Consider the following 23,634-nt stretch of genomic DNA (forward strand, 5'->3'; position numbering starts at 1 on the left):
ATTTCCTACTTCATATGTTCTTTTCAAAAGATAATCCTCAAAAGGTCAAAGTGTATTCCAAGAAGATACCTGTGTGTTTCGCCTGCAGAGTCCCATCTTGTCTGTCACGCTCCAGTGGCACTGCTTACCCCGTCCCTGCAGTATAGCCCAGGACAGGGAAGGCCATGCTTGAAGACATCCGCAACCATGTAGGAGACCAAAAGGCCCAGAGAGAATGGGCCTGGTGTAGGAGAGAAAGGAGGACAATTTGCAAAGTTATTTTCTGGGAGTTTACTATGTTGTCTTCCAGCCTTTGATGACTCTTTCAGCTCTTTATAAAACAATTGTTGTCGTTGTAGTTGCCCTCAAGTTGATTCGAACTCATGGCGACGCTATGTGTGCACAGTCAACTACTGCACAGAATTTTCAAGGCTGTGGCCTTTCAGAAGCAGATCACCAGGCCTGTCTTCTGAGGCACCTCTGGATGGGTTCAAACCACCAACCTTTGGATAGTATTGGAGCTCTTAACTGTATGTGCCACCCAGGACTCCTTTATAAAATAAAATAACACTAAAAAAAAAATCTGTGGCACTTTACCTTTTCCAGTACCTTTTCACATGCAAATATCTCTTTTGCTCTTCAACCCTGTGGAAGTGGTGTTTGTTTTCATTGGTACTGTTTGTACAGATGAGAAATATCAGGCTGGGAGGAGGGCCCAGTCCAGGATGAAGTACGTGAGGCACTCGCCTCAGGCGCAGAATTTAAAGGCATGCCAAAAACTCAGTAATCAAGACAAGTGATATTTTATGCAGTATTTTAAAAAATCAAAATTTGTGCAGGATCCGACAAGGCCAGGATTAAGGGGAGGTGAGTCATGGTGATCCCAGGGTCGGTTCCTATCTTTGTTTGTTGTTGTTAGGTGCCATTGATTCATTGTGACTCATAGGGACCCTGTAGGACAGAGTACAGCTGCCCAATAGGGTTTCCAAGGAGCAGCTGGTGGATTCGAACTGCCAACCTTTTGGTTAGCAGCCGAGCTCTTAACCACTGCACCACCAGGGCTTTTATCTTTATTTAGAAGTTGGATTCATTGTGGATAGTTTGCATTAATTTTGATTTTTTAAATATTATATTGAAGTATCATTTATCTTGATTACTGGATTTTTGGCACCCTCTTAGATTTTGCTCTTGAGGTGAGTGTCCCGCTCAGCGCACCCTAGTCAAGCTCTGCCTGAGAGATTAAGTGCCCAAGATCATATGGCTTGTAAGTAGCAAAGTCTCCATTTGAACCAAGGTGTTCTGACTCCAAATCATGTACTCTTTCCATTACACCACACAGCCACCCGAGATGCCTCATCTGCTTTGTCTCGGAACATCTGTTGGTCTGTTGTTCTTTAAAATTTCTTCAGCTTATAAGCTCTACTATCTGAGAGTGTCTTTGTACTCCCCGTTGGCCTTTCCATTGCCCCTCCTCCCCTTTTTTCCTGTAAATACACCCTCTGTTGTTTTAAATTATTTGATTTGTAAGCATTTCTAGATGAATCTTATCTCAAGGACACAGTATAGAATAGTTGCCGTGCCTAAAGCCATATTCTGTGACTCAAATTAAAAACAAATGAATATAGCTCCTGCTACTGGGGGTGGGTGGGATTTGTTCTTCAAACACCATCAAATTGTAGGCTGAAATAGTGGCTAGAATAGCAACTAGGAGTTCAGTGTGTCTTACAAAGTCAGAAGCCCAGCAGACTTTGAGTAATTCTGGAATAATGAAATAGTTCATGATAACAGGGATGAGTAGAGTTAACACTGCAGAGGGGGAGGTTGCATAGACTATAAACCAAAAAACCCAAACCTGTTGCCATCGAGTCAATTCCAACTCATAGTGACCCTGTAAGACAGAGTAGAATTGCCCTATAGTGTTGCCAAGGAGCTGCTGGTGGATTCAAACTGCCAGCCTTTTAGTTATCAGTTGAGCTCTTAACCACTGTGCCACCAGGGCTCCACATAGGATTATAAAAAAAAAAAAAAAATTTTTTTTTTTGAGGTATAATTTATCTCTTTTTAATTTTATCTTTTTTGTTAAGTTTTTTTTCAAAGAGTAGGTTTCCTTACACTTGGCTTTACTTCTTACTAATTTTTAGTCATCTGTGAGAATTTTAGTTTCAGTACACTTGTTGGGGATGAATACAAAAAGGAAGTTTGGGATTAGAAATAGAAGGTAAAATGAAAGATCAGTAGCAGACTTGTTTTTCTTTACAAATTAATTTTTAGAGGTAAAGAAAGGGTCCCTGGATGGTGCAAATGGTTAACACACTCAGCTGGTAACCAAAAGGTTGGAGATTTGAGTCCACCCAGAGGTGCCTCAGAAGAAAGGCCTTGCAATCTACCTCTGAAAAATCTGCCTTTGAAAATCCTGTGGAACATGGAGTCGTCATGAGTCAGAGTTGACTGAACGGCAACTGTTAGAGGTAAAGGAAGTTGAAGGGCGAGGAAACCCAGACCTTGGAATTATATTGCAGTGCCTGTTGACAAGGAGGAAGGAGAGATGTTAAGAATTACTGTAACCCTGGAAATATCATAGAATAAAAACTCTGACTCATAAATAAAGGCATTAAACATTTAGGTTAAGGACCAAACACAGAGGGAGGAAAAGATCCCTTTCCTAAGCATATGCTTTTTTCTGTTTGTTCAGTGAGTATAAATCTGTAGAAAGGTGTTTGTTCATATGGTGTTTTCTTAATTTTAATAATACTGTATTGTGTTTTAGGTGAAAGTTTACACAACAAATTAGGTTCCTGTTTAACAGTTTTTATACAAATTGTTCTGTGCCATTGGTTACAATTTTTGCAATGTGTCAGCATTCTCATTTCCATTCTGTTTGTTCTGTTTCCATTGATCTAGCTGCCCTTCTCCACCTTGCCTTCTCATTTTTGCTTTTGGGTAAATGTTGACTGTTTGGTCTCATATAGTTAATTGTTTAAGGGAGCACATTACTTATGGGTGATAATTGTTTATTTTATAAGCCAATCTATTATTTGGCTGAAAAGTGACCTACAGAAATAGCTTTAAATCCAGGTTCAAAGGCTATCTTAGGGTGGTAGTCTTGGGGGTTGCTCTAGTCTCTATCGATCCAGTAGGTCTGGCTTTTTTTAGGAATTTGAGTTTTGTTCTACATTTTTCTCCCATTCTGTCTGGGACCTTCCGTTGTGTCCCTGGTCAGAACACCCGGGAATGGTAGCTGGGCACCATCTAGTTCTTTTGGTCTCAGGTTAGAGGAGGCTATGATTTGTGTGGGCAATTAGTCCTGTGGACTAGTTCCTTCTTTGACTCTTTGATTTCCCTCATTCTCTTTTGCTCCATATGAGTAGAGGCCAGTAGTTATATCTTAGATGGTCATACGGTATTTTTATGGGAGATTGTAGGACGTAAGACTAGAAGGTAAGGACCAAACTGCCAAGGGAGTTGAGAGCTAAGCTAAGAATTCAGTATTTTATCTTATAGGTCATATTGAACCAAAAAGAAGACTTTCAAGTGGGAGGTGGACTAATCAAGCTAATACTTCCAAAAGTTTTATCTGGTGGCATTATGACAGAAAGAGAAGAAATGAGCCAGGGAGAATATGTATTTTTGTGTTAATACAATAAATATTTATTGAACAACCAATATTTGGATGATAAAATTAAAAATAAAATGAAAGGGAAGGACAGCTGTGAGATATGTTGCAGAGGCAATTGGCATTAGCCACTGGGACTTATACTGGTTGTTAGGAGGAGGAAGAGATTTAAAAAAAAGAAGGACCCCAAGGTTTTATCTTGCGTGTCCTAGAGAATGGTCAGTCCATTAGCTAAAAACATGCAAAAGGAACTGTTTGGGAAGTGAAGGGAAAAGATCTTATCTTCTATTTCAAACAGATTTTTCTTTGAAGCAATGATGTGATGCACAATTAAAATATCTATTAGATTGTTGGGGATGCTAACCTGGAATGTGGGAGAAAGTTCAGGGCTAAAAGTGAATTATCTAGAAGTCACACATTCAGATTTAATAGTTGACGTTTGAGCAGGAACAACAGAAAGGGCTAAGGTAGACACACATCCTCTGGCTGGCAAGAGGAAGAAATGTCATAGGAAGAATGTTCTGAGATGGAGAAGAAGCAGGATCACAGAGTAGTGCAGAAGCTGGGGGAGGAAGTAATTTCAGGAAGGATGGTGTGGTCAGCAGAGCCAGGGCCTGCGGATCGAGGCTAATGAGTAATCACCGGAGTAGTCTTGAGCTTAGAAAATAAAAATCAAGATCCAGGAAGAGGAAGAATGTCAAAAAGTGGGAAGCTGGAAGAAGAGGTAGTTCTATTGGATTGCAGGAACTTCAAGTGATGTTAACTTGATAAAAAAATTTTTCCTGGATGACTAGTAGACATTTATCTCTCTTGTGCTTTATCAATTTCAAAGACTTTTTTAAAACTATTGGGGGAAAGATCATGTCGTATTTTTTATGTATTACTTTTCAAGTGTCATAATTATTTTTTTCCACATGATATGCACTTCTAATGCATGGTTAACTTCTCTCATTATCCCAAAATAGATTAAGATATATTTGGCCCTTTTAGTTGGAGTCAGAGAACTTTGGTCCATATATGGTTGATTTAGTGATACATGTCCGGTGGCATTCCAGAGCAAGGATCTAAAATGCTGTTTTACTTTCTGTCTGTGTCTATGGAGCAAACAAAACCATACCACTTTAAAATGGGACTCCGCCATATTCCACTCCTTGCTTGATTAATTTCCGCTGTCTGTCATAACTTGATGAAGAGAAGCGTTTTACAGCAAGGGTTCTGATAGATGTGAACATTCAATGATCACAGCTTTCTACAAAAGCATTAAGATTCTTGTTTTACGCGTCGAGTGTTTGCTTCTTGGCAGTAGTTCATGGAATCTGACTAAATCTAAAACCTTGAAAGACGAGCTTGAATCATTTAGGTCTGTATTGCAAAGGTTAACTTAGTGTACTTGATTCTTAGTAACAAGCGTCCTGTATCAGACATCGTCATCACCATCTGTAGTTAAAAACGTCAATCAGTTCATTGCTCAAGAACCTTTTACAAAACTGGGATTGTAACAAGACCATAACTGGTTGGCTTGTCCTCTGGATCACTGGGTGGAGCAAAAGGTTAACATGCTCGCCTGCTCACCAAAAGTTTGGAGGTTCGAGTCCACCCAGAGGCACCTCAGAAGAAAGGCCCGGTGATCTACTTCTGAAAAATCAGCCACTGAAAGCCCTAAGGAGCACAGTTCTCCTCTGACGCACGTGGGGTCACCGTGAGTTGGCGTTGACTTGACAGCAGTTGGTTTTTGTCTTCTGGAAGCCCTTGTTCATTTGTTGGTTCACTCACTTAACATTTGTTGAGTACATGTATACTTTATGCCAAGGTGAAGTTAAGGAAAATCACTGCCTGTAGTGTTCTTCAAGACTAGTATCTTTACAGTAAGTACAGAGAATTGCAATGCAGTATAGTAAATGCTGTAGTAGCAGTAAGCATAGGGGGCTATAGGAAGAAAGAGTGACTGGAGTGTGATAAAGAGAGAGGTGAAAATGAAGTTGGAGATAGTGTACAGCATACAAGATGCAGGAGACAGTTTATGAAAATCCTTATATGACTTGCTGAAGAATCTAAATTTTATTCTGAAGCCAGTGACCTACAGTGAATTATTTTAAATAGACAGGACATGGTCAGCATTGTGTTACATGTCAGATGTTGTTGTTGTTAGGTGCTGTCGAGTCATTTTCTACTCATAGCAACTCCATGTGACCAAGTAGAGCTGCCCCATAGGGCTTCCTAGGCTGTAACCTTTATGGAAGCATATCGCCAGGTCTTTCCCGCTCAGAGCAGATGGTTGGGTTTAAACCTCTAACCTTTCGGTTAGCAGCTAGTGCTTAACCATATGTGTCAGCAGGGCCCCTTACATTTTGGATAGGGTGAAGAATATATTTAAGGAGGAGTGGAATCTGGAGGCAGGAAGGCCAGTTAAGAGACTATTACAGTAACTGAGGTACGTAGAGGGTCTAATTTAAGGTACTAAACCCGTTGCTGTCCAGTCGATGCCGACTCACGGCCACCCTAAAGGACAGAGTAGAACTGCCCCATAGGGTTTCCAAGGAGCAGCTGGTGAATTCGAACTGCCAACCTTTTGGTTAGTAGCCGTAGCTTTTAACCACTATGCCACCAGGGTTTCCAATTTAAGGTACTAGCAAGGTGGAAATAGAAAAGAGAAATTGAATTTGAGAGGTATTGGGAGGTAGCGGTAACCAGTCGACTAGAAGCAGTGGGCGGGAAAGAGGGAATAAAAGACAGGGTAGAGTCAGGGATAAGTTTCTGGCTGAAATACCTAGGCAACGGTGGTACGTCAGTCAGTGGTGTCAGCCTTTGGCCATCTCTGACACGAGGTTGCAACAGCTGAATCATCAGAGGCTGGCTCAGTCCGTGACATGAATCCTACCTGGTCATCTTTGAAACCAACAATGAAATGGCTTGTGGCCTCCTAAAACGGAGACCTTTGGAGTAGTGTTGAATAGGCATGAGTCAGGTTTCATAGGTTGGAACTCTCAGACTTCGTCGGGATTCTGGAGGACGCATGCTTGCTGTTTTTGCGGTGGGATACCCTTGTGGTGCTGGTTTTCAGACCTGCCGTTTAATAACTCTGTGATCGTATGCTTTGCGTTTCACCCTAATGATTATTATACTTAGCACTTTGTATCTTCAAAGAACTCAGCAGCATTAAATAATTAATCTGCATAATATCGCTGTGAGTTAGTAGGTGGGGATTAGTGCCCCATTTTCCAGATGAGAAAACCCAGATGTACTCAGTGACTTGCCCAAGGCTATACAGCCTCGCATGGGCAGGACAGAATTTTGAATCTGCACTTTCCTTTATCTTATCACACTTGTACTAGAAGTTTATTGTCAGTCTTAACTTATTATGCCATGTTTGCCGTTTCACTTATTCATAAGTCTCAGCATTTAGATCTAGAAAAAGGTTAAGCGGAGTACAGGGAAGAGTGAAGGTGGCCAAATGACTAAGCCCTGTGTGTGTGTGTGTCTGTGTGTGTGTCCATGTGCGCGAGTAGACATGTGCATTTCTTGGGAATAGTCATTTTTAAACCAGATCTCAACTCCTAGACCTCATTTCATCTAGCAGACCAGCCAGTCACAGTGTCATGGAGTCTCCTGTGGCATTCTAGTGTACCTTTAACAGTATATACGGATAGCAGTAAAACAATTGTTATTGAAATTGCCCTTTTTTTTCTCATAAGGCAGCGTGGTGTGGTAGAAAGAGAACTGACTTTGGAGCTAGACAGACCTACCTTGAAATTCCTCCCAAGAGAGAGCTGGGTGACAAGAGGCAGGATGCTTATCCTTCAGCTGTGTGTGAGGGTCAGATGATGATGATATATGTCAACTGCCTAGCATGGAGCCAGCACCTAATTATTGCTCCATAAAAGGTAGCTTCTAATTTTATCAATACTGAAGGGGCCATTGATTTTGCTGTTGAACGACAAGATCGGGTAAATTCAACTTTTCAGGAATTATTGTCTCATAAGGAAACCAGTGAAACACTTTGATACTGAGTCAACCAGATACTGGTATCATCCCTTATTCACTGACAAATATGGGAAGGTAATTTCAGTAGGTCAGTCATCAGTGTGTGCCTTCCAAAACATTATAGTCATGTTACAGTAAACTTTTTATATTGTTGCGTCACAAAGATTTATTGAAGTGATAAAAGTTATTATGGAAAACAGTGTGCGGTAACCGTGGCAACAGTTATTTGATCTCACAGTAATTAGCTAAGCATGTACTTGCGCAACACTTTCACAATGCCTTCCTGGTTAGTTCATTACACAAAATTAGCTTTTGTTTGAACGGCCTTCCTACAGTCTCCTAAACTTGTTTTTAGTTTAAAAGAATTGGAAAGTGTGTTTTAAAACCACCTTTCCAACTTGCAGTTTATGGACATATTTGAGGTTGCAACTGGTTTTTATGTAACTCTTTATTTGTACTACAGTATGATGATGATTCATCGGATTCATCTATGAAGTGTTGCTTTCGGTTTAGTAGAGTGGACTAAGACTTGGTCAGTAAAGTTGGACACCAGTTTCTTAATTCTGACCCCCCTGTACCTGGCTCAAATGGCAGATTTTGTTCACTGTTCTTCCTGTTACTTAGTTTCTGTTCTTGTGAAATGGTTGCTGTATGATAAGTGCTGGAGTCGTGAAATCACACAGAATGGTCATTTCCTGGCAGTCTGTTTGTCACCTGAGGGACCTGGGGCTAGAAGATGCCCAGGCTTTTCTGGAGCCTTCTCTTCCTCCTCTAGGTGCCTCTCTGCCCTGTTCAGCATAACTGGTGCTGGGCTCCATCCGGTACCTCTCTTTTTGCAAAGTGGATTGTGTGACAGATGATTCACCTGAATGATGTCATCCTCGGAGGACTTTCAGAGACCTTGGGGCAGTGGCCTCTCAAACTGCATTCAGGAAAGACGAATCTGCTCTACACCCCCTCCCCACTCACCCCCGAGATGCAGGTGAGGCATAACCTATCCTGTTTGGAAGATTGGAGATTCCTAAGCACAAGGGAGGAAACCCTGGTGGTATAGTGGTTAAGAACTCCATCTGCTAACCAAAAGGTCGGCAGTTCGAATCCACCAGGCACTCCTTGGAAACTGGGGCAGTTCTGTTCTGTCCTATAGGGTCGCTATGAGTTGGAATTGACTTGACGGCAATGGGTTTGGTTTGGTTTTTTGAAGCACAATGGAAACCCTGGTGGTGTAGCGGTTAAGAGCTACAGCTGCTAACCAAAAGGTCAGCAGTTTGAGTCCACCAGGGGCTCCTTGGAAATCCTGTGGGGCAGTTCTACTCTGTCCTATAGGGTTTCTGTGAGTTGGAATCCACAATGGGAAGCACACCGGAAAGCTACAAGCATTCAGGATTTCAAAACAAAAAAAAAATGCAAGGAAAATAATTTTAACTTATTTGCTAAGAATGAGGGGGTTCCAAAGAAAACTAGCAAAAAAGGAATTTTAGGGGAAAAAAATCAGTTTAAGTCCCTTGTATTGATTTCATTTTAATTCCTGTCAGCTCAACTCTGGTTTGGTTGTTGTTTTTTATTTAAGTTCAATTTAATTTTTTTTAATAATACTAGCTTTTTTAAAAATAATACTAGCTTTTAAAATCCAGTTGCTTTCTGAGATTATTTAATCTCTTGATTAAATAGATGTCATCTGCCAGTTTTCAGTTAGGCAAATCGTTTTGCATGTGGGCTATAACAAACATTCCTGGTTCTCTGCAGGTCTACCTAATTAGGTTGTTTTTTTTTTCTATCCAGAATAAATATATCTTCAGTTTCACTGACCATGATTGGAATTCTAATGATGATAACCTATTTGATCTTGATTGGTCTTGTTTGCTTGTTCTTTGACCAATCTGATGATAATAAAACTAATAACAACAGAATAATAAGCTATCTTAGGTGGCTTCAGTGCCTAACTCATGCTGTTTTCTCATCTCCCCCATCCGTGCTTTCATCCTGTTTGGCATCTCAACTGAAAAGGCACCTACCTGAAGGCGTTAGTCAGCCAGAGCTCTACCTCCCGCTCCAGGGCCTCTGCCCTGCTGTAGAGCTCTGGGTCTCTGCCAAAGAAATGAAGAGCAAATGGAAGCTTGCAGAGGTCACTCAGCTAGTAAGTGAAAGAGCTTCCTGTCCTTCACAGACCTGCCCAAATGCTGTCACTTCTGTAAATTCTTGTGTTATCCCCCCAACTGTGACCACTGCACCACACAACTCTGGGGGACCCCATTCACGTGGGCTACAGTGTCAGTGGCACCCCCAGAGCTGTGAGACTCGGTAGCCTTGGTAACATCTCCCTCAGTATTCCTCACGGCAGTTACCGCGCTCTGCCCGACAACACGCTCCGCCTGACAGCCTGTGTGCAAGCCCTATTTCCCCTGCTGGGTTTTGAGATACTTGAGAGAGGGCAAGTGCTTTCTTCGTCTTTGTGTACCCTGTTGGACCTCACAAAATGGTTGTTGAATGACCGGCTGTCCTGTCTGCTATTTTACAGTTTGAGGCCCTGTGACGTGGGTTCTATCAACCGTCCTCTTTCTTGCCTAAGTTTCCTCCCTCTACGTTCACGCTGGCGTCTTTCCTGCCCATTTTGGAGGAAACCACATACCTCCTGAAATTGCCTCTTTCTAGCTCCTGCAGTCAAGGTCATGATGTTCATGAGGTACCGTGGAGTGGACACGATGGCCCAAGGACCTTGAAAATGTTGGAGATCTTGAAAAAAAATTATTGGCTCCAAAATGCAAAAAGAAAAGTAGAATCAAAAATACATGTTTAAGCAAGCCAATATAAAATAAAATATTTTGTCATCTTAAGTGTTTAACAATAATTGCTGGGAAACCATGCCAAGAAAACCCAAAACCAAACCTGTTGCCATCGAGTCGATTCCGACTCATAGCGGCCCTGTAGGACAGAACAGAACTGGCCCACAGGGTTTCCAAGGAGCACCTAGTGGATTCGAACTGCTGACCTTTTTGGTTAGCCGCTGATCTCTTAACTACTGCACCACCAGGGCTGCAGAAATTTATAGAAATCATAACAAACTATAAGTTAAATGAGTAACTGATACCCAAATAATTTCAGGAACAAAAAATATAAAAATTCTTAAAAATGATTTGGCCGGGAGATTATTTTAGTATGGGATGTGGATATAAGTTTCAATATGCTTGAAACGATGTTGAGGGAGGAGCCTCTAAAAAATAAACATACTTGGGATCTTGAAAAAAACTTATATGGTCTGCAGTGCTGTGCACATAGCCCAAGAAATACTTGCTGGATTTTAACTGGTATTAAAATCAGATGATTACAGTTAAATGATGCTTAAAATTAAAATAATCACAGTTGCATGATGGTGGACCCTAGTGTTGTAGAAGGGAGGGTGCGTGAGTATTTAATTCAGTTTTATTATTTTATTTTTTGGATAAAAAGAAAAAAAGAGTGAAGGGAACTTCCCAGTCAGGAGGAACGAGTGCCACATTTCTGCAGACATGTCGTGCAATCTTTGGGGCCCTCAGATGGCTCCAGGTGGGCATCCTGAGCCCTCTGTTCTGGCCCTCCACTTTGTTGGCCACCCTGTCTGGTTCCTTCAGAGCATTGGAAGTTGGGGGTGGCACAGAAGCCCTCCGGGCAGAGTGCTGGAGCAGATGAGGCAGAGGGATGCAGTAGCCAGGTCCTGCCAACAGTCAGGGCACGAAGGCACGTGAGACGCTTTTACTGTTTGCTTCTGGAAGGCAGGCCGGAACTGACCTTTCACTTGCCCTTCGTACCGGGATGACTCAAAGTGCTGATCCATTGTTTTCTGGACTAACTGTGTAGTGACCATGTTGACAGTGTGGCAGGGCCATTTCCTCTGCAGTGAGTACTGAGTATTTGAAAGTTGACTTTTGGTATGCTCTTGCGTTGGCTCGGTGGGGGTTTTCTAATCTTTTGTTTCTTTTTCTTTTTGTTCTGTAATATAAATTGCCGTTCCAAAAGCTGATGTTTGCTTTAAGCTGTTCAGAAACTGCTATAGACCTAAATAGCTTTCAGTAAAAAAAAAAAAAAAAAAATAGCTTTCAGTAGCTATATATAAAGGAGCCCCAGTAGTGCAGTGGTTAAGCCCTCTGCTGCTAACTGAAAGGTTGGCAGTTGGAATTCACCTAGGGACTCCTCAGAAGAAGAGACCTGGCAATTTGCCCCTGTAAATATTACAGATGAGAAAATGCTATGGGGCAGTTCTGCTCTGTCACATGGGGTTACTATGCGTTAGAATCAACAGCATTCAGCAACAGCAAAGCTATATATAGTGTTAGTATGCCATTGCTGTAGAAGGTTCACACCTGATGTATCTCCTTAATAACCATATCACGAGGAATCATCTCACAATGAGAACCAGGATAGAATTGAAATTGAGGCACATTCAGCTGGAGGTTAGAGTCATAGTTAAAGAAGTGAAAATATAAAGCATATTAAATATATCTTGTATTTGTATAGTCATGATAGTACATCTATAACCACCCATGGAGTTGGGTTTTTTTTTTTTCCTTTTTTTTAATATATGGATTCATGTGATCTACCATCTCTAAAAGTTTAGAACTGTCAGTTAAATTTATATATACATCTTTCAAAGGAAATCATCAAAAAGGACATTCCACTCTTATTACAAAGCTATTTTAGGGGTAAATATTTTGATGGATGTGGTTCAGTGCACCTGGAAGCTGAGACATGGCGGAGCCCGAGGCAGTTAGCACAGATGGAGCCTGAGATATTTCAAGGGCTGTTTTTCCCCCCATATATATTGCAAATGGCTGCATTGTGGTAGCATGAACACTAGTGTTCCCTATGCCACTGTCAGAAAAGGAGCTTCCTTGTGAAGAATGGTCTTTTTAACAACGGTAACAACCACACTAAGATTTCTCTCGCAAATAACTTTACGATGCAGTATGTTATGATATGAACATTTTATTAAGTAGAAGTACTAGTGAGAATCAAGTCAGTAACTGGTATGAGTGAAGTCAGCATATATTTGTACCAGGTACAATGTAAGTGTTTAGGATGAGGGGATTTGCTGGTCAGAAGGCAGAAAGATGTGTTAAAGTGGAAAGATTGCTACTTTGATTTTTCTTTCTTGAAGCTTAGAGTTGAACCACTAAGCCGACTTAATCCTAACTTATAATTTATTAAAATAATTAAGTACGTCTTTCAACGTTGTTGTTAAAAAATAAGCATACACATTTAAAAGTTTGGCTGCTTTCCCTACTTGCCTGTCTTCTTGGTAGGCGGATGGCTTGTTAAATGACGTTTTAAGATTATAACTTTTTCGCTCCCTTTGAGCTAAAGTCCTATCTTTCATCAGCCTTAGAAGGTTTGTCTTATGAAGATGGTATGTTACATGACTTCCGTTCTTCCCTCATCATTAGAGAAATGACTTAATATTCCCGGTGCAGTCATTGCATTCTTCGTAAGTGAGCAAGAAATGGCTTGAACCATATAACAATGAGCATGTACTTTATTTCTCATTTTTCATTTTCCTGTTGGATATAAGTTCCTCGAGGGCAAAAACTATCTTTATGGCCTCATTTAGCAGTCGTTGAATAAATGCCGAAAGCCTCATTGCTAAGAAAGCAACAGTTTCCTTTCACACCCCAAACGCTATCAGCAATCAAGTGGTAAAGATGATCTTTTGAAGAGCTCACCCAAGCTGTCTTTATTAACACCACAAACGGGAACATGGATAATGAAACCTGCAGCTGTCGAGTCGATTCCAACTCATAGCATTCTCTACTCTCTCACTTTGCTAGAAGTTGGTCCATTGTGGACTTAGTCTTGTGTTTCTAGAGAGAACTAGGCCCAAATACTCCCTCAGAGAAAGCCTCCATAATTCAGCAATTGAATTTGGCTTTCTAAAAAGTGTTCCTAAACTGATGAAATGTCCTTTCAAAACATTTACCTAAAATGTCCCGTGACTGCAGCATCTGCTAAGCCTATTGTGTTCTTTCATTAAACCATTTTATTGTGCTGTGTGCAGACTGCTCATTTGAAGCCATAAAGCTGAGCGGACTGCAGGCTTTCTAATAAGCAGGATTTTTTTTTTTTTTAACAATGAGAGAAACTGCATCATACATAATATTGAAACAAAAAATTCCTTTTCAAAAATGATCCTGTTAACCCCATTTAAAAAAAAAAGTCTCTGAAGCCCTGCTGATGACAACACAGACTGATGTTGAATGATGTTGAATGTGTAACTCCTGCAGTGCTCTTGACCCCTCCTCCATTTTGTAGGTGTCTGTCTGTAGATTCTTTATTTTAAGGTGCAGGCGTCAGTAGCAGTTCACCAACTAGTTGCGGAAATATTTTTATTATAAAATCCAAACTTAGGTAAGGAAAATCTGGTTATAGATCAGCATCATTCATCTACTGTGTTTGGATTAAGTAGGCATGTTTAATTTAGTGATTTAAAACAATCTCAAATGCCTATCTGGCTGGCTGCTGCCCTGCCAGCCCTGGGGCTTCCTGAAGAGGAGCCCAGCTGCAGAGACCACAGACTTTCAGGAAGAAAACCCTGCCCACCGCCCCAGAAGGGGTCAGTGAATGCATGTGTCGGCTTTCCGTTTGCCTGCAACCCTTGTGCCAATTATAAGTAGCTTAACATGGCTTTAGAGAATTCAGAGTTTTTGCCGATGACAGTCTGTCTTCTTAAAACAAACAGATGAGATACAGTTAGCTATTTGCCCAAGCTGTGCAGGGCACTGCAAAACAACCGCACAGGTCATTCGACCTGGTGCCAATGAAAGGACACTGGCCCGGTTTGTCATTTTTGTGATGGTGCTTTAATACTGGGGACATTGTTGTTTTGGAGACAACTGAACCAAGTGGAGATTGAGCTATCAGTTTATTTTATCAGCTGAGGCAAAGATGAAAGCTCAGCCACTAAATGGCTAAAATATCAATGTGTTATGCAGCAAGCTGGCAGAGCAGACCATTGGGTGCACTGAGAGAGTGACTCAGGAATCTCGGAAGGCTCCGGTGTGCTTCCAAATCTCCCTCCACAGTCTGTCCAGCTCACAGTTTGCAAACTCAAAATCCTACAGGGGCCAGGGATGTGAATGGGTAAAGCTGATCACTGGAAACTGGTGAGCTAGGCGGCAAGAACAAGAAAACAAATTATTTTTTTAAATTTTCAACAGAATATACACAGCAGAAACATAAACCAATTCAAGTTTCTACATGTACAATTCAGGGACATTGATTACACCCTTCAAGTCACGCAACCATTCTCAACCTCGTTTTCTGAGTTGTTCCTCCCCCCTTAATATAAACTCATTGTCCCTTAAGGGTCCTATCTAATCTTTCGAGTTACTGTTGTCAATTTGATCCCATGGAGACAGATCTTAGAAGAACCTTAATGCTCAAGGCAGACGTTCTTTACTAGTTAAGCTAAACTACTGTTTGGTTTTAAGAAGGCTTCAGGGAATTTTCTGGTTTAAGGTTTAAAAATTACTTTAGGGCAGTAGTTTTGGGGGTTCATCCAGCCTCCATGATGTAAATTTGGACTTTTAATGAAATCTCTTAATTTTAAAATATTAGCTATTGATTCAAATTTTGAAAGCAATGTGTAGCTGAACAAAACCTATCTGCAGGCTAAATACACATAGTTGGTAGGTCACATACTGGCCTGTGCTCTAACTAATCCCCTTTATTCCAGAGTCAGTACTTACCCTTTTGATTTCTCACTTTTGACTATTAATTTTAAAACACAGATATCCCTGAGACAGCCAGTACTTCTTCAGTCCACATCAATGAAGATTTGTTCATTTCCATTAAGGTCAATCCAGCACATTTACTGTGCATTGTCTCTGTATTGCACTCAACTTCTAACCTAAAGGTTGGCGGTTCTAACCCACCCAGCAGTGCTGCAGAAGAAAGGCCTGGCAATCTTCCATGAAATTAACAGCTCAGAAAACCCTATGAAGCACAGTTCTACTCTGTAAGACATGGGGTTGCCATGAGTCAGAATTGACTTGATGATAAGTTTGGTTTTGTTTGTTTGTTTGCTTTCTATGTATAATGCACTGTGCTTGGGCCCTGGCGATAATGACAGCCGATGCCTTCAAAGTATCAGTCTGATACCAGTGACCTGTTAACACATGCATGGAGCCCCCAGTGTGGAGCCATCTTGGGCAACCCTGGGCTCTTGCTCTTGCAAACATTTATTACATATGAATGCAAACTGTGAAAACAGATTTGATGAGCGTAGCTATGCTATTATAAGAAGGCAGTATCAACATGATAGTTGAAAGAGCAGATCTTTTAATGACAAACTGCCTAGACTAGAACCCTGATTCTGCTTCTGGGTACCTTTGTGACTTTAGGCATATTATGTAATCTCTAATCTGTCTTTGGTCTCACTATCCACATCTGTAAGTGAGGATAGTAATAATATCTACATTATAGTGTTGTTGTGATGATTCAATAAGATAACGATATGTGTTAACTCTAGCACAATGCTTGCAGCATGGTAAATGCATAGTAATTATTAACTACTGCTGCTGCTGTTGTTTTTAAATAAGAAAGCACTGAATTTAGAATGTAGACTCAAGACCCAGATTTAAGCTCCTGTTCTGCCTCTTAGTAGCTATGACTGACGGAATTGCTTCACTAGCCTCTGTGAATATCAGTAAAATTAGAATAACATAAAGATTAAATGGGATTACAGGTAGTCCCCAATTTGCAACGGGTTCCGTTCCGGCAACTCCATCATAATTCAGTTCTGACATAACTCAAATACCTCGTTTTTTTTTTTTTTTTAGTTTTCATTATTATTGCCTTTTATTATCAGTATCTGTATAAACCTTAGCACTGAACATCTTCGTGTGAACATCTGAGAACGATGACATCAGCAAATCATGCCCTGCAACATTGTATGTAGTACGTATCACTAACGATCATATGTACCCCCTCAAAAAAAACCAGATGGTCATAAATGCGGCTCACTGTAACTTGACCTGTCATAAGTTGAGGACTGCCCGTATGTATTATACCACATAAAGAGATCCACAAAAGAAAAGTGTTACGTGTTGCAGGGGGACAGGCACTTCCTGCACCAACACAGCACAGTCACCATGGAGACAGTAGAGGAACCAGGGCCCATTCTGCCCTCTCACAGTTCTGACTCAGGTGCCCTGACCCACGCCCTGTCCCGGTTAATGCTATTGACTCTAGAATGAGTAAAACAAACGTTCAGGAAGTAAAAATCATGCTTCTGGGTACCTCTACTTTGTTAAAAGGAGTCCCTGGCACAGGAATGGATTACCCAGTAAGCAAGGTAGGCATGTGCTGAGGGCATCAACAGAACAGGGGCACCAGTTGTTCAAACCAAAGGACCCATAGATGCCATGTAGACAGGGCACAAGGAAAAGTGATCGCACAACAATGATTCAAGAACAACTCGATTCATTATTCTTATTATGAATGGAAGTAGATAAAATTAAAGAGTAATTTGTTGTAATATTTGCTTTTTGATCATTAAATTTTCTTTTATGACATCTTTTCATTTGTTCATTTATAATTATAACATTTATTATGAAACAAGCATCAAAATTGAAGTATGAGCTGTTTAAAACAAATTGGTGAACATCAGTTTTTCATTGTGGGAGAGCAACAGGATTTTACTAAAGTTCACTGGCTCATTTTCTTTGTTGTAGAATATGTGGAATATTCTTTTTGTAGAAAATGTGGTACAGTAGTCCCCCCTTATCCCCAATTTCAGTTACCTGTAATCAACCTCAGTCTGAAAATATTAAATGGAAAATTCTAGAAATTAACAATTCATAAGTTTTAAATTGCTCACTGTTCTGTGTAGTGTGATGAAATCTCGCACTGGCCCACTCCATCCTGCCTAGGACATGGATCATCCCTTTGTCCAGCATATCCATGCTGTATAAGCCACCTACCCCATTAGTAGCTGTCTCAGTTATCGGATCGACTGTCTAGGTATCGCAGTGCTTTGTGTTCAAGTAACCCTTATTTTACTTCATAATTGCCCCAAAATTCAAGAGGAGTGATGCTGGCAATTTGGATATGCCAATAAGAAGCCATAAAATGCTTCCTTTAAGTGAAAAGGTGAAAGCTCTCGACTTAATAAGGAAAGGAAAAAATTGTATGCTATGGTTGCTTAAAATTATAAGCTTTATAATTGTTCTATTATTATTGTTGTTAATCTCCTACTATGCCTAATTTATAAATTAAACTTTATCATATATATGTACATATAGGGAAAAACATAGTATATGTAGGGTTCGCTACTATCTGTGGATTCAGGCATCCACTTCGAGTCCTGGAATGTATCCTCCATGGATAGGGGGGCTACTGTATATAGTAAAAATCTTGGTACCCTGCATCCACTAAAAATTTTGTAATCTGGTTCATCTCATTCTGCTAAAATGAAATACACCGCTTTTGTGTTCAATTGCTAATATTACAGGCACATTTAAAGAGAAGTTACATTATGAATAACTAAGGTATACACACACGTATATATCTAACTCAATATCCCATTTGACTGCATGAGTAAGCAGAGAAGGGGGCACCACCAATTATCAGTGCTTAGGGCCCTCAAATCCCTTAATCCAGCTCTGCCTGGGTGGCACAAACGGTTAAGTGGTTGCCTACTTCACTGGAAGGTTGGTGGTTCCAACCCACCCAGAGGTACCTTGGCAGACAGGCCTGGCAATCTGCTTCCAAAAGGTCACAGCCTTGAAAACCCTATGGAGCAGTTTTAGTCTGCACACATGGGGTCACATGAGTCAGAACTGGTTCCGTGGCAACTAACAACAACAGCAACTTTGTTAACAATATTTCCTAAAGAAAGAATACCCCTTTGAGTCACAAACTCCCATATTAAACTTGTTTTAGATGAGCTCCAAACTGTGGCTTCAGAGAGTGAGAAATTCCAACGGCATAGCCTGGGATTGTGAGACCCACAATCCAATGTAATACTCCTTATTTTAGAAATGAGGAAACAGGACCAAGCGATTACGTCCTTTATCCAAGATCATTGAACCAGTGGTCCTTGCACTACCCTGAGAGATTTAGACTCAGTCATATTTGGGATTTCCACGTCTCTCTGACCCCCCACATTTTTTGAAGACATGTCACATAAATTTATTTCAGTGTCTTTAAGTTGGAGCCCTGGTGGCATAGTGTTTAAGAGCTCGGCTGCCAACCAAAAGGTCAGCAGTTTGAATCCACCAGCCGCTCCTTGGAAACCCTAAGGGGCAGTTCTGCTCTGTCCTCTAGGGCCACTATGAGTGGGAACCAACTCGTCAGCACCTAACAACAACAGCATCATCTTTAAATTGCTTCAAAGTAAATGACAGAATGGATATGAAGGCACTTACACTATTTCTACACGATGCTCAATAAATGTTCCTTGAATCTGAATCTAAAGAACTTTACTAGATCACTTTATTCTGTGATAATATTAGAATAAAATAATATATTGAGCAAAACAAAACAAAAAAATGGTGTAGTCCAGAGTAAACTTTGTTTTGTAGGGAAAAAAAAAAAAAGAACATTACAACCAAATGAAAATAAATTGATCAAGACAGTAAAAACCTTGTTCCCCTCTTGGAGCTTGTGGGAAGAGAGCCTAATTTATACACATCCTTTTTATAGCCCATGTGCTAATTGACTCAGAGAGAACACCTGTGTCATTTATTTTTAAAAATCTTACTAAAATCTACATCTTAGTGAAATTCTAGGAAAGACTAGCAACAGCTGGCCCCACATCTGTTTGAATGATGCAGCGTGAAAAGGATTCTAAATATAGTTGGAATTGGACTCCAGTGTACGTCTGTGCTGTACTACAAAGTGTCAGTTGAACTAGATCTGAAGGAGCTTATCATTAAAATAACCTAAAACTAAAATGGTGTGGTTTGCTCTGGAAAGCAACAAATATTTACCTTTAAGCAATCTTTGGTAGTAAACTTGAAATCTAACTGGTCCATTCCCACTTGCCAGCTGGAGAGAAAGATTATACCAGAGCTTAGGAGAGGAAAAATAAATCACATCAGTGTGAGAAAGTTGATTTTTACAAGAAGTCTTCATCACATCCAGTAGCTTAGAAATGCCTTGTTTTTATTCTTCTCAGTCCTTGAGTCTCGAGACACTGGACTTAGCGGGCTGTCAGCATGCATCCTTCCTTCCCTTCCCGTTTTTTCCTTTCCTCCCTCTCCCTTCCTTCTTCTCTCCTTCCCTTGCTTACTTTCTTCCTTCTTTCAACAAATATTTCTTAAATGCCCACTCTGTACCAGGGACTTTTTATACCCTGAGGATGCAGAGAAGGATAGGGTAGATGTCGTTTCTACTCTCATAATGTTTTAAAGTCTAAGTGATATAATGGATAAAACCTAGTGCCTTATTATACTTTAAACATGTACATTTAGCCCTGGTGGTGTAGTGGTTAAGAACTTGGCGGCTAACCAAAGGGTCGGCAGTTCGAATCCACCAGTGCTCCTTGGAAACCCTGTGGAGCAGTTCTTTTCTGTCCTATGGGGTCACTATGAGTCAGAATCAACTCAATGGAAATGGGTTTTTTTGTTGTTGTATCTATAAAGCTCATAGTAGTACCTGGCACACAGGGCATGGGCTATAAATATCATCTATACATGCACTGAGTTTACAGAAGTAAGAATACAAGGTGCTGTGGGGCCTGTAACAGCAGACCAAATTTAATAGCTACCATTTATTGAGCACTTATGATAAGCCAGGAATTCTTCGTGTATATATATATATATACATTTGTCATATTTAGTCATTACAACTTTCCAAGGATAAGAATTATTATCCCAATAAACAAGTGAGGAAGCTGAAGCTGCAGCTCAATGCGGGCAAGTAAGTTGTCCAAGGGTTACGTGGCTGATAAGTGACTGAGTCAGGGTTCAAACTCAGGTTTGTCTTGACTAAAACTTGAGTCCTTAACCATTGGGATTTACTGGAGAGTCTCATGTGTGCATCTCCAAGGTCAGTTGCCACAGGCCACTCCAGGCGATGGTGTCACTAGCAGCACCTCTGATGCCTGATAAACTGATTTGCACTCACCTCTCAGCACCTCACCCTCTGGCTTCTTCCCATGGTTCACAACACGACTACTAAGGAAAAAAAAAAATGTCAAAAGGAATTAATCATCAGGAAAGACTGAAGGGCTTTGCCTTAATGCTTATTTTCCTTTGTATTGATATGTCTTTACAACGGTAACAACACTAACGGAAATTATTCAATGGACAATCTCTTTCAAATTTGCCCAATTTTCAGAGCCTTTAAATAGCATCTTATATGTGTGTCATCCACCTTATATTTGCATAGTGCACTCTACTATTGAAAGCATTTTCGTGCCCATGAATTTGCTTAAGCCTCACAATCTAGGCAGTAGCATCACTTCTTTCCATTTTGTAGATGAGGAAACTGAGGCCTAGAGCAAAGAAGTTGCCTAAAGCCAATAGTTCATTTCTAGCAAAGTGGGAACTCAAACTCTGGTCTGATTCCTTTGCGTACTGAGAAAATCAGTTTATGTAGTGATTGTACGCCCCTGGACTGAGGGCCATGTTTTGTTGTTTATCCCAGAACTTTAGGAGATGCTGAGGAGGGGTGAGCTTCTCTGACCTCACCACATACAGGAAACCTTGAGGTTAATAAGATACAGAATCTGCCTCCTGGTCTCTGGTGTTGCCCCGAGCCCAGTGTCACTGTTTTGAGCCTGCTGCTGCTGGCTAGAGACAACTGAAAACTAAAATTTATTAAAATAGAGTACCTAATTAGGACAGCTTTCTCTGCCAGGCCCTTTTCAATCAGTTGTCTTCTCTCCAATATCATTAGTCTTTCCATCTCTGCTGGCTTTCTTCTCAGCTTAGAAACCCACTCAAATCTTTCTCTTTAAAATGACAGGTAGGTAAGGTAGACAGACAGATATTGTCCTGCATTTTGTTAATGCCCTTCTCTCCCTTTCCCTTCTCAAGCACCTTCTTAAAAGAGTGGTCTGAATTCCCAGACACCCCGTGCTCACTTCCATTCACTCCTCAACCATGACCACCTGATCTCCGACCCAGTCCAGTGAACCCCTCTGGAAAGTATCTCCAGTGGCCTGAAGGTGGCCAGATTTCTCAGTCCAGGTCTTACTGAGCCTCTTTGCTTCATTTAAAATGTTGGTTACCTTAATGCTGCGAGAACCCCTCTTCCTCTCCTTTTTTGGCTCTCCTGTCCTCCTCCGCCCACACTTAAAATACAGTTTCTTAGGATTCTGTTTCTGGATTGCTCTTCTTTCTGTTGACATCATTGTGTCATTTCACTTAGCATCCTGGCTTCAGCCCCCCAACTTCACGTTGCTAAGTGAGATTCCGAGCCACGATCCTGTCCTTCCGGCCCCGCTTTCTACTTGGATATCTCATGAGCATTTCAGCTTCAACATAGCCTTTTTGCTTCCCAAGTCAGCTCCTCCTTTATTCACTACCCCAGTCAATGGATCAGCCCCGGAACCAAAAAACCTGGAGTCATATAGATGAGCCCCTTTCTTTCTCCTGCACTCAATAATCACATTTCAGTTATTTTTCCTCCTAGATGTTTCTCAAATCTGTTCTCTCCCTGTGCCTGAAATGCTTCTCTCACTCGTGGTGGTGGTGGTGCTGCTTGTTAACCTGGCTAGTGAGCTCATATTCATTCTTCTTCTTTTTTTTAATACTGTTTTATTGTGAAACTTTGCACAGTAAATTAGGTTTCCATTTGACAATTTCCATCAATTGTTCAGTGACAATAGTTACATTTTTCACAGCGTGTCAACATTCTCTTTACTTGGGTTCTGGTTGTTCCATCTCCATTACTCTAGTTTCCCTGCCCCTTTATCTTCCCATCTTTGCTTTCGAGTAAATGTTGACCTTATGGTCTCCTTTAAGACTCATCTCGGACTTGATTACCCCTTTACTTCTGTGTTTATGTGTGACTTTCTTAACACTCTCCACATCCTGTGTATCTGTCTTCCCCCACTAGGCTATGAGTTTTTTACTGTTCCCTAGTTTTATTCATCTTTGTACTCCCAGAGCCTATAACAGTACCTAAAACTTACTAAAATGTCATCAGTAGATGTTTATTGAACTAAATCAAACTTTCTTTCTAGAGTAATCAGAACACATGAAAAGCATTGGAAAAAGGGGTGCTTTGGAGAAAAAAGTAGGCAGTGGTTATCTAAAGCACCTATTTCTGTAGCTCTTACAGGAATACTGGATGTTAACTAGTAGACTTTGTTCAGCTTCCCATTTTTGCCTTGTCACACGCAGCATATGTGCCCCTTTCTCTTAGCGAATCTGCCCTGTCTGTCCTCTTAGCCTAGCTAACTCCTGCGTATTCTGTTGGATTCAGCTCAAGGACCCCCCTCAGGATGGGTTAGATGGCTCTCATCCATGCTGGTGACTCTAGCATGACACTTACCAGATGGTATTATGGTTGTCTGTTTCCTGCTTCCTTGTCTGCCTACCCCACTAAACTGTGAGTCTTGCTCCTCTTAACGCTCAATGTGTGTGACATACCTATGCTTACTCAATGTCTGATGACTAATGAAGGCTACACTAGAAAAGCAGATCTGAGGTGCTCTGTTATGGAAATCTCTAGGGTATAATTCCCCCTAGAATATCAAGATTAAGTTTCTTTTCTTGAATAGGACCTTAAAGCCGTGTATTTTAGGTGTTTTCAAATTCTGGTGTCTCCAGTTAACAGTTGTTAATCAGACTAGCTGATCAACTACTGGGCTTAAATCAAAGCATTCACTATCAAAGCCTTTTTGTTTATGAGTACAAATACACCATTGATGTTTCTGAGAAGAATTATTTTCTCCCCTGAATGTTAACTAGCCAGAAAAGCTGGTGCACACATGTAGAAAAAAAAATTATATTTTCTACTAGTAGTCCATATATCTTATGCTATGAAAATGGGTTGAGATGTCATATTAAATAGAAATGTCTTAGTTAAGTCATAACTGAAACCAAAAGACACAACACAAGTTAGCTTTAGGGGGAAAA

The 23,634-nt window shown here is 40.7% G+C and overlaps 1 protein-coding gene and 1 long non-coding RNA gene across 2 annotated transcripts in view; both read left to right on the plus strand.

Annotated features, from left to right (window-relative positions):
• The window catches only part of NSMCE2 (NSE2 (MMS21) homolog, SMC5-SMC6 complex SUMO ligase), a 271,144-nt gene that overhangs the window by 170,716 nt on the left and 76,794 nt on the right, over positions 1-23,634 (plus strand). The window lies entirely within an intron of this gene.
• The window catches only part of LOC135227639 (uncharacterized), a 71,697-nt gene that overhangs the window by 2,353 nt on the left and 45,710 nt on the right, over positions 1-23,634 (plus strand). The window contains exon 2 of the long non-coding RNA XR_010317830.1: positions 1-23,634. This exon is cut by the window's right edge and continues 45,710 nt beyond it. This is a non-coding gene — a long non-coding RNA (uncharacterized LOC135227639).

This window comes from Loxodonta africana, chromosome 14 (genome assembly GCF_030014295.1).
Source record: "Loxodonta africana isolate mLoxAfr1 chromosome 14, mLoxAfr1.hap2, whole genome shotgun sequence".
In the NCBI taxonomy this organism is placed as follows: domain Eukaryota; kingdom Metazoa; phylum Chordata; class Mammalia; order Proboscidea; family Elephantidae; genus Loxodonta; species Loxodonta africana.